Consider the following 17,140-nt stretch of genomic DNA (forward strand, 5'->3'; position numbering starts at 1 on the left):
AGATTGGCCCTGAGCTTTGTTGATGGTGATTGCAAACGCCAATCGAATTGGGAATTGCAATCTCTTAAATTGAAATGGCATATCTGTTGGAATCATAGGTATGCGAGGAATGAGGACATCTTCACCTTTGAAAGGTCCTGTCAAGATTGTTCCCTCTATGATGTTGCTCAGTAATTTTTTTACTGCAAGCCGCGTGCCGTTGCAAAGTTTTGGCTGGTTGATATTTCGCAACATGATAATTGGCATGCCGATTTTCAATTGCAGTATGTGCGGTGGCATCCCTGGCAGATCGAGTGAATTCAAAAATTCTGTTGGATAATTAACCGCTTCATCTGCTTCCACAACAGTGTCGATGGACTTGTATGTGACTGCCTTGCTTTGAATGTTAGATTGAATAATATTGTTAAGTTCGTAGATGTTTTTGTTCTTGGCCGCAAGAATAGCTCGTTCACTCAGCCAATCATGATTCTTATAATTGGTGTGAATATTTGGAAATACTTTTTCAACCAATTCTTCTTTTGACGTCACTAAATTACAGAAGTTATGAGGTAATAAAATTCGTCCTGAAGTCAGATCAACCGGCACCTTTCCGTTCCCAATTTCCAGCAATTGACGTGAGAATATCTCAGCTGATCGATCGTTTTGCAGCTGGATACGCATATTTGTAGTTAATTTTAACGTCTTTACGTGTCGCCACAAAGTAGAGTATTTCAGGCAAGCATTTATTTCATCCGCTGGTGTCGATCGAGGAATTACAGGTAATGTTTGTCTGAAATCTCCTGCAAGCAATATTAATGCATTCCCAAATGGTCTGTTGTTTCCACGCAAATCTTGCAATGATCGATCAAGAGCCTTGAGTGATTTTGTGTGTGCCATTGTGCATTCATCCCAAACAATAAGTTTGCATTTTTGTAATATTTTTCCCATGCCGGATGCTTTGGAAATGTTGCACGTGGGAGTTTCAATTAATTGTAAAAGGATGTTTTTACGGTGAGGAGGTTAGTGGAAACTCCTGGCAGTTACCTTGCTTCAGAACGTGTAACTGTCACAGGTGTGATATCTATATTCACTCAGCCAATTGTGAGAGAACATGTAAATAGGAGAGGAGGCAGAGGCAGTAGATTGGCCTACTGGTTGGCGATGTCACAATGACCTATAAGAGCAAATAGGAGAGAACATGCAAAGAGTAGAGGAGGCAGAGGCAGCGGATTGTCCTACTGGTTGGCGATGTCACAATGATCAGCAGGACTGGTTTTGAGGAGGCCTATTTCTTCGATTTTAAGACAAACCTTTGACCCCATATAGAACATAGTTACATAACAACGCTCGCATATTCGAATGCAACGTTGTGTTAAAATTTCAAAGCAATCAGTGAAGAACTTTCAGAGATATAACGTCTGTTTCGAACGAACATTTACATTTTTATTTATATAGATTTATTTATTACATTTTTATATTGCCCAATAGCCGAAGCTCCCTTGGCGGTTCACAAAAACTACATAGGTCTACATGGACCTATGACCTGATTGGAGTCTTCCAGGAGAAGAGTCTTTAGTGTAGTGGCCCCCTTTCTTTGGAACTCCTTGTCCCTGGAGGTCAGGCAAGTGCCAACACTGTGTTGCTTCCGGCTCCTCCTGAAAACAATTCTATTCTTGGAAACATTCCTTAACTGACAAGCCATAGTTTTATTGGCATTCTGTTTTTAAAAAGTATACTTTTAATATGGTGTTTTAATCTTTTTATTTTTATTTGTTTACTTCTTATGCTCACTGCTCTAGAATCTGTTTTAGATATGGAGTGGTATACACCTCTTGTAAATAAATAAATGCAATACATCTCACCATAGTGTGGAAGAGTGTGACCAGGTAACCTGTGTGCCTTGCTCAATCTGCTGTCCAGCTGCTGTTGATGGGCAGTTTCAAGGCCCAGCTCGCCCTTCTGATGCTTCTTTATCTTTAAGCTGGACTTGGACTGGGCAGCCCTTCAAACAGGGGACACCTTCAAAGCAGCCCTTCAAATAAAATTCTCTTAAGAAGAAAAAAAGAAAGAAAGACATATGGCTACCCCAACTGGCAAGCTTCCATGCCTGTGTCTCCAAGCCTGACAAATAAGTGTAGCTGCGTATGCAGCCCTCTGTGCTTCTGTGGGTCTGCTGGCAAGCATACACCAGACTAGATGCACCCATGTTTGGCCCCTACACTGCCCCCCCCAGTGTAGCAGAAATCAGGAGGAGGCCAAGCAAGCAGCTCATCCAGTGATCCAAGAAAGAAAGAAGTGGAGGTCGCCGAGAAAGAGATACAGCCCCTCCCAACCATGACGACCTGCTTTCCCATTTCCTCTCAAAGCATTGGGAGAGGCGGCATTTGCTGCTCCATTATGTGACTGTGGTTACTGGCATGGTTCTGGACTGAATCTTCCTACTGTGGCATGAACTGGGGAAAGTCAAAGTGTTTCCATTCTGAAATAAAAGTGGGGTATCCATGGCGGGCATGGAGCTCTGCCTGCCCTCCAGAACCTACTGCAGCCACACAATGAACTTTTACTTGAGAATAACTTAAAGTATCTCTTAGTAAAATATAATGGTGCTATTGTAATTCTTACAGGCTAGATGATCATAGAATAGTAGAGTTGGAAGGGGCCTAAAAGGCCATCGAGTCCAACCCCCTGCTCAATGCAGGAGTCCACCTTAAAGCATCCCTGACAGATAATGTAAAACTAGGAACTGTGGCTTGAATACTGGCCCTGTTCACATGACCATTTTTAATGTAAAACTAAGTTTTGCCCCAATATTTTGATTTTAAAAGAAAATTTGCAAAAACAACAAGCAAGCAAGCAAACAATGGTAATATTGCATGCTTTCATTTACCACTCCTTTCACTAGATTATGTTCACACATGACTCTGGAGGGGAAAATTCACCACGAGGTGATGTTTCAGCCAAAAAATGGTGGCCCCTTCTTGTTGTTGTTGTTTAATGCATTTATATACTGCCCCATAGCCAAAGCTGATTCCAAAAGCCCCAAGACAGGCAGCAATACCAGAATGACAGTTTTTCTGAAGACCATTTATTATTTAAGATGGATCACCGTGCTCTGCTTATTGTACGTGAGGCATGTCTATAATGCTCTGGGTATGGATTATGCAATATCTTTTATCCAGACTGTGGCTTTCATCTTAATATTGAAATTCTTCTGCCTTGACAATCAAGGAGAACCAACATTTCTATTCATCCCTTTCTGGTGTCTCCTATTTGCAACTAGTCATCAACAAAAGTTCTCATCATTCTTTCACTTCTTTTTTTTTATTTAAGCAGTTTGATTATGATGGAGTATGAAGAATGAGATCAGAAATATATATATTTACTATAACTTCATGCCTCAGTGTGCTATTTTCCATAAATATTCTAGGGTTTTCCCATTACCCACCCCATCTGTGATAGTAAAGATATCAATGCCCCTGCTGTGATATTTTCAATTTGCTAAATGTTGTGATATTTCAACAGAACAGATTGGGAGCTCTTTACTCAGACTTAGGACTGATTCACATCCATAATTACTTTGGTACTTATTTATCAATGACTTTGGGGAGGGGGAGTAGCTGTCTTTCATTTGGATTACTGCAGTGTACTACACATATGAGGCTGCCTTTGAAAAGTGCCCAGAAACTTCAGCTGGTCCAAAATAGGACAGTAAGATTGTTAACAGGGACTGGCCTATATATTACACCAGTGTTTCGTTATATGCATTGGATTCCAGTCCATTGCCAGGCCCAGTTCAAAGAGCTGGTATAAACCTTCAGACCCCTAACCAGCTTGGGGACAGGCTACCTGAAGGATTGTCCCATATGAACATACCTGCCTGGACCACATTATCAACTTTGAGGCCTTCCTCCATATGCTCTCACCAATGAGGTGAGGCAGGTGGCTACTAAGGAGAGAGCCTTTTCAGTGGTTGTAAAATCCCCCCCCCCCAAGAGAAGTTTACCTTACATCTATCTCATGGTCTTTTCATAACCTGCAGGTGAAGATATTTTGAATTCTCCCAGGCTTTTTAGTTAAAAACCAACCAACCAACCAACCAGTGTTAGTGCTTTTTGCATGTTGCACTGCTCCTGGTTTTATTTTGATTTTTTTCTTTACTTTTGTTTTTTAATTATTTGTTTGATGTTGTTTTAAAATTTTGGGCTTTTAAGATTATGTTTTATTATATTTTAACATTGTAAAGTTTTAAGCTTTATTTTGTGAACCCTCCAGAAAGCCTTGGCTATTGGGTGGGATAAAAATGAAATAAATACATAAACATTGTATTTATGCTGCTTTTGTTTAAGGATTGCATTTTATCAGCTCCCAGCGGAACACACCACCACAGATGAGTTTCACCTTGGCCACTAATATAGGTTGATGAAACTGGCAGCAAAAGTTGAGAAATAAGGGTCTGAAGTGTTTGTTAGGATTGGCCCTGAGTTCTAAGATCATATAGTCAGCAACAGGACTATTATTTTTCAATTATGCGCCTTGTTACTGTCTTAGAGCCAAATTAATCTGTTCCATATCGCTTCAAATGTTCCACATAGCTTCTAATGCTATGGCTTCCTTAGAAACATAACATCTTTACATTGATAGTATGTACTTTAAATCCATGTGGATATTTTCATTCCAACTGAGGCCATAATAAATTTATTAAAGCTAGTTTCAAAATACATTTGTTAGTCTTTAAGATGCTACAAGACTCTTTGTTGTTTTTGATGTGATAGACAAATACAGATTCCCCTCTGGAAGTTGTTTTCATTCTAATGTATTTTCCCCTCATGTTTATCTCTGTATGGAAGGAAAAAGAAAAAGGGTAAAATGACATTCTTCTCTATGACAGAAGAAGTCCTTTGTTAGGACTATAAAGTGCCTTGAGCCATTGGTGCTTTGTTGGTAGAGCAAAACCACAGCTTGATTGCACAAATGACAGCCCAACAGATTTTAAATCTGTGTAGATAAATTAATATAAATTTGCTTCTCTGTCTGATATGATTGGATCCCAGCTGAAGGCTCAGTTCATATGTTACTTCTGCACATTAGGGTATCGTGGAAGGTTCATGTGTTGAAAAAATGGCTCACATGTCACCCCCCCCCAAAAAAAGCCTCAGTTGGGATCAGAGTAAAATGAAGTGTTTCCAGTGCTATAACCTTCTGAAGCATTAACTCCATTTTCCATGACCATTCTGCATTTAATGCAATTATATAAAGTTAAGGTCATGGCAGCTCTCTGTTTGTACTATATCTATGGTGACAAACTATGACAGACTTATTTTAATAATGTATTAGTTTTTATACATTTGAATCCATTTTATGTATTTTATAATATTTTATAATACATGTTATTCCCCACCTCGATCCAGATGGAGAGGCAGGTAATCAATAAATAATAATAATAATAATAATAATAATAATAATAATAATAATAATTGGAGAATGGCCCTTTACATCTGCCATAGTTTGTGACCATAGATATAATAAAAACAGAGAGCCATCATGATATTTACTTTAAATCATGGCTTGGCTGCCTGGGAGGTAAGTCTCGGCAGTGGGAAGAGGCAACCAGGGAGTGCGAGGCGGGCGAGGCAGTACACACTGTTTAACCTCCTGCTATGACAGGAGTTACCCTAGGCTACTACAGCGGAACAATAAGACACAATAAGTCTCTCCCCACAAAGATCCAACTATATGTATATATTTCTTTATTTGATTTGTACTCCCCATTTCTACCAAGAAACATAGCACTCAAGGCAGCTTACAGTTACAAACAAAACTTAATTAAAATGATAAATGAAAACAAATACACTGAAACAATTAAAATACAACAACAGGATAAAAACTAGTAAGTAGTACTTACATTGTACTGATGTATAAAAGATATAGATGTATGAATACATACAATTCAAAATTAAAATAAATACAATTGGTGCTATTAGCCTTCATCTATGGATTACCAGTAGGAAGTCCATGTCAATATGGAGACTTTTTAAAGATGATGTAACTGAAAGCTTTTAATTCCTTGCTCACTGATTCCATTCAATTCCTGAGGCCAAGGAAAAGAGAATTCAGGAAGAGCTAAATGAAAAGCCAGGAGAGGGGCTGGGTTTAAGCATCCTTGCCATTACAAGGCCGTGCTCCAGTGCCACAACATGGGGTTAGAGCCCTCTTCTGGCCCTTAAATCCTATGGGTTGGATCCAGACTAAATCAGCAACAGTTAGTTCCCATTGAAATAAATGAGACTTTAGTTAATCATGAGTAACTTAGGTCATATTGATTTCAATGAGAACGTAATTAGCTTGGCCTGGAGCCAACCTGATGAGTTGTCTCCTAAACACAGTGACTCCCAGAATGTCTAAGGAGTGAGCAGGCAGAATTTTACCAAGCAAAGAAAGTCAGGAGGAGGAAAATAAAAGCCATGATAGTTCCTCACTCATAACATTGAGCCTATGACAGGTAGGGTGATAAGCCTATATAAATGTTTTGGTTTAAGTTTTGCGTTGATGTTGCAGTAATTAAATTGATTTTTTTTTAAAAAAAAAAAAACACCACGTATTTTTTTGTCATAGGAGAAATACGCAAAATGAAAAATGAACCCAGCACGCCAAAATGAAATAAATGTTTTCATCCTTGGTCTAATTTGCTCCTAGGTATGTGCACATCAAGTTTAGCATTTAGCGCAGTACTTAAAGAGATGAATTGTGAGCCTCAAAATATCTGTCATCCATCAGCAAACAGTTTGAGTTTGACTTTCAGGAAATGTTTTTTTTTCCCTGGGAAAGGTCTGCCACCTTTATTTGGATTTTTTTATTATTATTTAAAAAGAAGAGGAAGAAGTGTTGATTCCCCTCTATGGCCTTATAAAGCAGTAAGCTTATTTGCATAATTGTACAGTCATTTAGCTAGTGTGCTGTTTTTTTCTCCAGCTTGCCTAACTACAGTGAATGTAGTTTTGATGGCAAAATAGCCTCTTTCATGTAATAGCACTTTTTCCTCCCCCACCCCTCGCTTCCTTTCCTCGTTCCTGCAAAATAAGTGCAACATAATTATTTTACTGTGGAGAAATTAGCTCATTTGCAAATGCCACCTTGGAACACAAAACGAATGGCATTTATTGAAGCACTAATAAAGGCACCATGTTAGAATAATTTTATGCTGACGGGCCCACAATCACTCAATATTTTAAGAGCTGTCATCACACCAGCATGAGCTGCATGCACAAGTACAAATTTATGCTGTGACATCATGGCACTAAGAGTATAATTGGAATAAAATTACAGCGCTTCACTCTGGCTGGCATTCAGCGGTGAAGCAGAACACTTCAGATGCCCACCCCAGGCTGATCCTTTGCTATGCCTCCGTGTGCCCACACATTCTGTTAACACATGAAGTATCATGGCATGGATTTCTGAAGAGCGCAATGTGTCCTTCAGGTATTTCCAGAGTCGAACTTTCAATAGGTACTCAGTGGCCCATGCTGTGAATATACACTACGCTGCACACCACCAGCAAGCGTAAAGAATCACAAATCAGCAAAAGCCACCATTTCAATACTTTAGCCATGGCTAATTAAGCATGCAATCAGCTACACAATGGCACAAAACCCACAGGGAACTGTGTTGTTTTCTGTTGTTGTTATGATTGTTATTATTATCATCATTGTAGTTATTATTATGCAAGTTAATGCATTCTGGAGATGTCTTATGGTTGAATGACAAGCCCTTAAAAATGATCCCATTGGCACAAGGATGGAGGCTTTACAGCTGCGACCTTTTGACTTTACTTCTTTCTTCTTCGTTATAAATGAACCAGACAATAGATGTTGGGGGAGAGATAGAGGAAAGTGCAATGCAATTACATGTCATGTTTAGGCATAATATTCTTGCAATCTAGCATTGCCTTGCTGGTTTACAAGCCCTCTGTGCATAATCAGATATGCTTTTCAAAGCAGCCCAGGTAGCCAGAAGAGCCCTGATTCTCCTCAGACTTATAATTGGTATTAAATGGGTGTTGCTGTTTTCGGTTGCCTTCGATTATCACATTTGTGTAACAGGATCCCAGTTTTGAATGTCTTGCCTCTCTTTGATGAGTTTGTGCTGAAATAAGACTGTTTTGGAGCATATCCAGTGGGTGTAGGAATGGGAAACTCTCCCAGACTTCGAAGGTTGGCAAACATAATGAGGTAGATCTCTCACTGTAACTGCCGTTTTATATACTCTTGCTTTATCCTCCCACTCCCATTTCATTCTAAACACATATGTTCATTATTTTTAAATACATATGTTTGCCTATTTACTGTGGAGATAAACAAGCCAAATTAATTCCTGGCTTATGCCTAAAATAAAAGAGGAAATTTCAATTGCCCAGGGATGAAGTATTATTAACCACTATGTGTTGCCTATATCCTGTTTCCTCACTAAGCCTGCTTAAATTGTCTCATGGCTCATGGTAATTTCAGTAGGAGGTTTCAAGAGACTATGCACTTCAAAATTTGGATTCATTAAATTTATCAATTCACAAACCGAATTGGGCCTGGCCCTACCATGTCAGGAGGCAGATGCTAGGGTTCAAGAGTGGCAGGAAGATGTTGAGGGATAGCCCAGTGAATGTCACATGGCTAGCCTTGGGCCCCCTGGGCTAGTATGCTGCTCTCAGGAGTAGAGGCGCATGCTGCCCTGTCATCAGTGTTCTAGGATTATTCATCTGTCAGTCTGGTCAGCTTCTGTATGTGGAATGCAGGAAGACACCATCTTGCCTTTCACTCCAGGCAGCAAAATAGTCTGATCTGGCCCTAAATGCAATCCAGTTCTCCATTGAATCACCATGAGAATATTGGCCAGAGGATCCCCCCCATATTGCAAAACAAGTCACAGTTAAGTCTGATGCACATGACTATCATGCTAATGGGGGGAACTTTTTCATGTATTCTCATTAGGGATATCTGAGTCAGCAAAACCTGAGCTTGTTAATGTTCTTCAAATTCCACCAAAAGCTCATTCATATTTGTGGCTGTGTGAGACTGCAAGCTTTGTTCTTTTCTTTTGCACAAAAAATTGTATATTTCATGCATGTTTTTCTAAATTTACACATCAGTTGTGCACATGTTTGAGTAATGCACATTAAAGCGTGTTTCTGCACATTTTTTCAAAAGTACACAGTTTCTCATATACATTTTTCAGATTTATGCATATTTCGAACACATATTTTATATTCCATGAGTCACATTGCAAACTCAGAAATGTATAGACTTTGACCACAGAATGTATCTGGATCCATGTTCAGTTCCAGGAGGTGTCAACTGGGTAAATATTCTGGTCAAAAACAAACTGAAATGAATTTCTCTTCTTCCTAATCTTCAAGTCTACTACTTCAGCTTTGCATGAGAAAACATGGAAGCTTACTCAATGGGGATTTATACTGCATTTCAAGTGCTGCTCTTGTTCAGTAATCAGGTGATCTTTTCACTGTGATCAGTGAGGTACCATCCCAGGGTGGTGCAAATAAATAAATAAGTACATGGAAGGATCTACGACATACTAAGGAATTGTATGTGTATAGGCTCTTTTCTGCTTTTGGCTAAATAGCCTTATCTGATGCCTCAAAATCCAATGGATTCTTTCTACTTGATCAGAAATAAACAAGAGTAGCTGTTTGAAAGAGCTTGGATGTTCTGAAAAAATACAGAATAACAATATGGAAACAATTTTTGTGTTTACTCAGGGCAAGGCCATTTGGGCTTTATTTAAATAGCATGTCATCATGGCATCTCTTGGGTTCTTCTTAACCCCATTCACTCAGGTATTATTTTCATTCAGCTGAATTTGAAACCTGCCTTCAGTTTACTGCATGGAGAAAGGTGAGATAGAAATGAAAAGAATTCATAAATAAATAAATGTTTTCTGTCATCTTTGGATGCAGCCACACGGATGTGACAAAGTATTTTGTGAAGTGGTGCCCCACACAATTGCCAACATGCAGCAACCTTATAGGAGAGGAACATCAGCAGGGATCTATTGACTTTGTGTTCTGCTTATGAATTTCCCAGGGGCATCTGGTTTGCCAGAAGATTCTGGACTAAATGGATCTTCAGACTAATCATGCCAGTTTCTTCCTATTTTCTTATGATGGTTTGTAAAGCTGTATTTACAAGCCTCGTGTGGCGCAGAGCAGTAAAGCAGCAGTTTCTGCAGCCGAAACTCTCCCCACGGCCTGAGTTCGATCCCAGCGGAAGCTGGTTTCAGGCAGCCGGCTCGGGTTGACTCAGCCTTCCATCCTCCCGAGGTCGGTAAAATGAGTACCCAGCTAGCTGGGGGAAAGGTAATAATTGCCGGGGAAGGCAACGGCAAACCACCCTGCTATAGGGCCTGCCAAGAAAACGTCAGCGAAAGCTGGCGTCCCTCCAAGAGTCAGCAATGACTCAGTGCTTGCACGAGAAGTTCCTTTCCTTTCCTTTCCTAAAGCTGTATTTACTTAATATGTTTCAGAATGAGTGGGTGGGGGGCATGTTCTTTAATGTGACTTCCTTAGTAACCTCCAGCTCCTTGAGAGATCCATCTGCTCCACAAAATTTTCATTGACATAATTTGGGCTTAAAACAACAACAACACCCTGGTAGTTCAATATTGGAAGACCTTACACATAGCATGTCCAGTGCAACATGCTGACCATCTGCTGCTGCTAAACATATGTCCTTGTGTTGACATCCGTATGAAAACATAACAAGCTTAAGCTGTTTACAGTTGGAGTTTATAAGTATGGAATGAGCTGAGACCAATTTTCTTTCTTCAAGGGTAAAGAAGCTGTGTTGGTCTCCGGCTTAATGTTCTGTAGCTTTTAACAAATTGCTCCAGTGAGATCTGTTTTCATACATTTGTCTACTATTTGTAGGGCACAGGTTTTTGTTTTTCGTTTTAATGCACATGCCTCTGTAATTCAGTGTTTTCTTGCATGAGGCTATACAAATGAACCTTGATTGAATTGAGAGTACAGGTGCATTTTTACTCCTCAAGAATATACAAAAAAGAAGAAAAAAGCTTGATTTTAAACCTGAAAGCTTGATGGCTGTAAGGCTATAATGTGATCTAGGTCTGTCTGTGATTAACAGAAATAAATGAAGACTCTTAACAATGTTTGAAAAGCAGTAGTTCATCATGCATAGTTATCCTTTTCACTGCCTATTATTTTTCTGCTCATTTATTCACTATTATAGCTCATTAATAAATCCATACCCTTGTTAATATCCATTCATGGTGGTTTCTAAAGGCCCCTTTGTTCATAGGTGTTTGAGATGTAAGGCAGCTGAAGGAGCTGTGATGGGTTACCAGCTAAATAATGCACATTTGAAAAATTAGAGTACAGTCAAAATACCATTAGTTTTCTACTTGGCTTGAAGTCTCTTATCTAACCTTAACAAAATGGGTTCACGGTAAGAATATCTTCAGCTAGCAGTATGTAGATACTAGATTTATATTTTCTACTTTATCATACAGTGCCAGAGAAATGGGCCCTGAGGTACACTGCAAATTGGGGTGGTGAAATAAATGCTACCTACTCTCTGTAACTTACTGTACTTGCTGGCAAACCAGTGAGCTGGGTGGGTTTTCAAGTTTGCCAGATTGCTAGCATGAAACTTCAACTGTGAAGATGGTCTGGAGCCAGGTCCATCCTGATATGTTTTGCTGCCTGAAACAGTGCAGCAAATGATGCCCCCATCGAGATGCAATAACCAAGCCCAGCCAAGTACTTCAGCCAGAAAATCCCACAACCACCTCTCCCCTTTCCTGGAAGTAAAAATACAATTACAATAAATTAGGGATGTTGTGGGCATCCAGTTTGGGCCTTGAAGCTTGGTGATTTCTCACTGGTTTGGGCCCCTGGACTGGAGTCCGGGGACCCCCATGCTCTCATATGGACCTCATACAGGCCTCAGGTGGTAGGAGAGCTAGCATCAGCCCTACCTGCAGAGCTGGCTACAAAAGAGCATGTTCAATCTCTCCCTTTGTAGTCAACACCCTTATTCTCCCCATGCAGCTATCAGGAAAAGTTATCATTATCCCAAGACAGCAACAGGAGTTAGCTGAGGTCATGCATGTGATTGGACTTTATATTACCTCCAGTATGGAAGCATACCTATCAGTAGTAGTTTCTGGGGAGCATGAGCAGAATGGTGTTCTCATGTCCTGCATGTGGGCAGCTGGGTTGGCCATCATGGGAACAGAATGCTGGGCTGAATAGGTGTTTGGTCTGATCCAGAATGGTTTTCATGTTCTACTTTGAACTGTGAAATGTTGGGGGATATGTTAGCAGATTGCATTGAGCCACTCTTGCCAGGGAGTGCTTGCAAGTGAATTCTGTCTTCTGCCTACATGCTTCAAATAATAATAATCCTGATATTGGATGTCACAGTGCCTGACCTTGGGGTGGGGTGGGGACTGGTAGAATGATACCTCTGGGAAATAACCTCTCAGTTTGGTTGAAGTAGGATTTCTAGAAATGGTCCTAGCCGCTTCTTCTTTTCCAAGTTACAAATTTGGTCTGCTTAATGTCTACATTTCCGGATAGCTAGAAATTCAGAGGGGTAGGGTGCATTTAAGTTGTTTTAGGATGTTTTTAGGATGTTCTTTACAATGTATATTATGTTTTAAATCATTTATGTATTTTGTATTTACTTTTGTTCCGCGCCTCGATCAGAATGGAGACGCGGGTAAGAAATATATTTGTTGTTGTTGTTGTTGTTATTTTGAGGGTGATGCTAGCAGAGAAGATGCATTGGACAAAATGGAGAAATGACCTGCAGAATTTATGTTGAAGAAGGAGACAACCATTTGCCCAATTCCTGACAATCCCAACTACAAGGCCTACAGGCTTTCCTGACTTGGGAATCCTTGGTGAGGGAAGCATGAGGGACATGTTCTTATTCATTGAAATTAATTACTGGACTAATGTTGAGATTATCCACAGATAATCTGATAAACAATCAGAGATTTTGTGGCAGCTGATGCCCTTTTAAAAAGAAAAGCATCATTGCACACTGTATAGCTGTGAGGTGTCACAGCCTGTGACTTTGTAGAAAAGACTGATCTGTGTGGCCAGAAACAAAAAAAGGGGTCAGCGTGATTTTTCTCAGTGCTCTTTAACAAAGGGCTTGATTTCCCCTGACCTTAATAGATTAAGCCCGGGTGTTTATTTTTGAATCAATTCTTATTGATCCAGAAGACATGGCATTTTAATTGTGTATTCGCCCCTGTTCTTCCTCTTCTGTTCTTTCCCTCCCTCTGGCTGTTGGAAGCCACTGTTTGGTATGCTAACTGTATCACAGCCTAAAGGGCTACATTTTCAAAGCAGGGTGCACAAATCCCATTAGCAGCAACAGGGGCTGGTTGTTAATGTGTAACTCCCCATGAACTTTCTTTGAAGAGAAGGAGGAGGTGGGGGGAACCTTAGCATCAATGCCTGTTTGCCAGGCTAAATTATGTTTTCACTGGTACTCAGAAAGTAACTGTTATGGATTCCTAATTCTGTTATGGTTCTCCTCCTTAGTTCCCCCCCCCTTAGGAACTACTCAAATTATTTAAATCTGGCTATGTTATCTACCAATTCAGAGCACCACCAGCTAAAACCCTTTAGCATGATTCAAACACCAGCTGATGGAAGCTAAACTGGTTGACTGGAGGCACCTCCTGCTGCAAATCCAGTCCCTAGCGGGTCACTTGTGATTTCAGCACAGACTGATTTAACATGAATGAGACCTTTGTGGGCCATTTTGTTCTGTCTTTCTGAGGAGCAAATGCCAACAGGGTAGAGATCTAGAAACTCGCACTATAATGGATATGCATTTAAATGAGAAGTAGTAAATCAAAGGATGTCTGCATTTGCATAGGATTCCTTGGGCCAGAGGGAAACGCTGCCAATTCTCTTCCTTGACGTGTCGGGATTGAAGTGTATGCAGGCTAGACAGATCTGGCAATAAACAGTACATTTTAGGTAGTGAAACATTACACACAAATCCTGTTATTTTTCCTCTTTCTTTCTTGTCTAGCATGTTATTTCCAGACATATGATCAAACAAAGATGCTATTTCTGAACTTTGGGTTTAAGCTTAGCATTGCGTCAATGGCATCTGTCTTAATGTTATGTTTTGGGAATCTCTTTTTTTAATTAAATCTTTAATTGTATATAAAAGGCAGATTTTTAGTAGAAATTGGCTTTTAAGATAATGTACTTGGGATACGATACAGCCAGTGTTCTGCACATCAGAGTCCCACTAGTTTCAGGGGGAGAGTTCAGAACAGGCTTTAATCCATAGAAATTAATGGAAATAAAAGGCACTAAACTTTGGCTGGATTGTGCCCTTCGTGTTTGATTTTGATTTTATTTTTGCCTCCATTTTTTAGGTATTTCCTGCCCTTTAGTATTGTGCTTCAAAACGTCAATCTCTCTCTCTCTTTCTGTGTGTGCGTGCGCGTGCATGCACGTGTAGGCGAAGAAGAAAGGGAATAACCCCAGTATTACACTCTCACCTGCAAGAAGAAAAGATGAACCACAGGATGGGCCTATTGTAACCCATTTGTATGACACTTTGCAGATAAAATGTATTGCAACCTTGCTGATTTGGGTACCATAGTTGATACAGATCAGGTGGATATAACTTTGGCCTCTACTTGTTTAGTTACAGTGGATGTCGATGTAGACAGTATCCTTGGATTGCTGAGGCCTACCATTTGGGGTGATTTCAGAAAGTGATCCTGGGGGATTTCTGTTGGATACTATGGTCATTGTCCTGTGGTGTCCCTCAGGGTTACATCTTATCCCCCGTGCTAATTAACATATACATGAAATTGCTGGGAGAGGGAAAGGCAAAAGTGCACTTTCTGGAGGCCCCAGAAAGTGAGCATTGGCACAGCTGACTCCTGGAGCAGGCCCAGCTGAGGAGCAGCCCACAAGTTCTCCATCTCCTACCACTAGTACAACAGGAAGCTAGAGCTTGCTGCAGTCATTCTGGCAACTAGACCACATAACCATTCCTGGAATGGCCCTGGTCAGTGGACCTCCCTTCCATGAGCTCTTCCAACTTGTTCAATTCCAGAAACACCAGTTTGGGCTAGTTTCCAGTTGCTGTAACAAATGCTCTGGTGGTCTTCTGCACTAGCAGAAAATCGATCCACACCCATCCGGCACAGTCTGGGAGGGGGTCGCCTGTTGCGACAGAGTGGCGCCAGGAAGGAAAACAAAAGGCAGCCCTGGTGCCAGGCACATGGACTGCCTCGTGAGCCAGTAGGCAAGCAAAAGTATAAAGCTTGCCCCTGGCATTCAGACGGCCTCTTTCGATTTCGGCCCCACCCTCCCTCCCTATATTCTAGTATGGGAACTAAAACCAGTCACCTCATTTGCGAGGGGCTGAGTAGGAATTTTCCCTGTCATCTAGTGATGCTCAGGTTTTCACCTACTCCATACTTGATTGATTCTTAGAAATGGAGGATAAATAAGTTAATCTTTAAAGGCAGGGTTGTGCGGGAATTGGGGGAAGTAAGAGGAGGGACAGTGAGCACTCTGGCACCTTTATGGTGAAGGGCAAGTCAGAGGTCCTGCACCTCGAGGGCTTTGCAGCTTTTGTGTCAGGGTATGGTTTGCCTTTGGGGACCTTCTCATCTCATCTACTCGACTATGCAGACAGAGTGGGGATGACGCGGGTCGGTCTCAACAAACACTCAAGTGTGCTGGAAAGGGGGCCGGGAAACCCGACCCCTGTTTTCCAGCGGAGTGGCTCACCCTGAGGAGGCAGGCTAGAGCCTGCAGATAAACAAATTGATTCCCGCATGTTCATGCTCAGACCCATGGAAGGGTAGCATATCCATGAATAAATAAAGAGGCCCTAATTTCACCGAAAGCTCTGGTGTCTGTGTTTTATTTTTGGTTTTCCACTCTCTGCTCGCCATGGCATTGCTGGATACTGCCTATAAACAAAACATTTACCACATTGAATATAGTAGATCCCAAGGTAATAAATTGAATAATAGAGTATATTTACTTATAAAACATTTCTATACCACCTTTCAGATCTAACCTCCCCAACCCCAACCTCAACCCCCTCCCCCCAAAAAACCTATGGCAAGTTACAACAATAAAATATCATTACAATTAATGAGACTATTCACATTAAAAATAAAACAGATAAACTAAACTATAGTTATATAAAATTAAAATAAATTAAAAGCCTGGAAGAAAACTATCACTTGCCTAAAGGACAACAGATAAAGGCCCAGTCTAACCTGCCTTAGAAGGAAGTTACATAGTCAGGACACTGCCATGAAAATGTCCTTGCCCCACCTCTCCACCAATCACAGAGTTGGGCCTCGGAAGATGACCACAATTATCAGACCAGCTCAGGCAAAAAGAGGCAGTTCTTCAATTATCCTGTATACATCCCTAATTTCTGTGTCATTAAAAAAAAAGTAAATTAAAATTTTAATAGTTCTAAAACTCTGTGAATCCAGAATAAAGAAGCACCTCAACACATGATGAAACTCAGGGCTCATCTATACCAAGCAGGATATTCCACTATGAAAGCAGTATGAAAGCAGTATATAAAAGGCAGGAGCCACACTACTGCTTTATAGAGGTATTGAAGTGCACTGCAGGATCTACACTACTGTTTTATAGTGGTATTGAAGTGCACTGACAACTGTTGGGGCTTATGAGACATCTTCCCCAACCAGGATATAACACTATGAAAGTGGTATAAAAGCAGTATATGGGATGTGTCAATGGGCCCCAACAGTTGTCAGTGCACTTCAGTACCACTATAAAGCAGTAGTATGGCTCCTGGCTTTTATATACCACTTTCATACCACTTTCATAGTGGAATATCTGCTTGGTGTAGATGAGCCCTCTGTTATTCTAACCATCCTCAGTATAACCCTAGTCTCGTATTTACATGCCCATTGGTTCCAAAAATTTATGTGTCTTGCTTGCTCAAAATATGTTCTGTATTTTGCTCATTTAAATGGAAACATTTCCCGCATCAGCTCCAATCACTTGAAGTGCTAAATAGCAGCAATGAAATCCCTAATTTAAGAACGTCAATGATAAAATAATAAATATTGAGTAACTTCCAGTCTG

The sequence above is a fragment of the Elgaria multicarinata genome, chromosome 6 (assembly GCF_023053635.1).
Source record: "Elgaria multicarinata webbii isolate HBS135686 ecotype San Diego chromosome 6, rElgMul1.1.pri, whole genome shotgun sequence".
In the NCBI taxonomy this organism is placed as follows: Eukaryota; Metazoa; Chordata; class Lepidosauria; order Squamata; family Anguidae; genus Elgaria; species Elgaria multicarinata.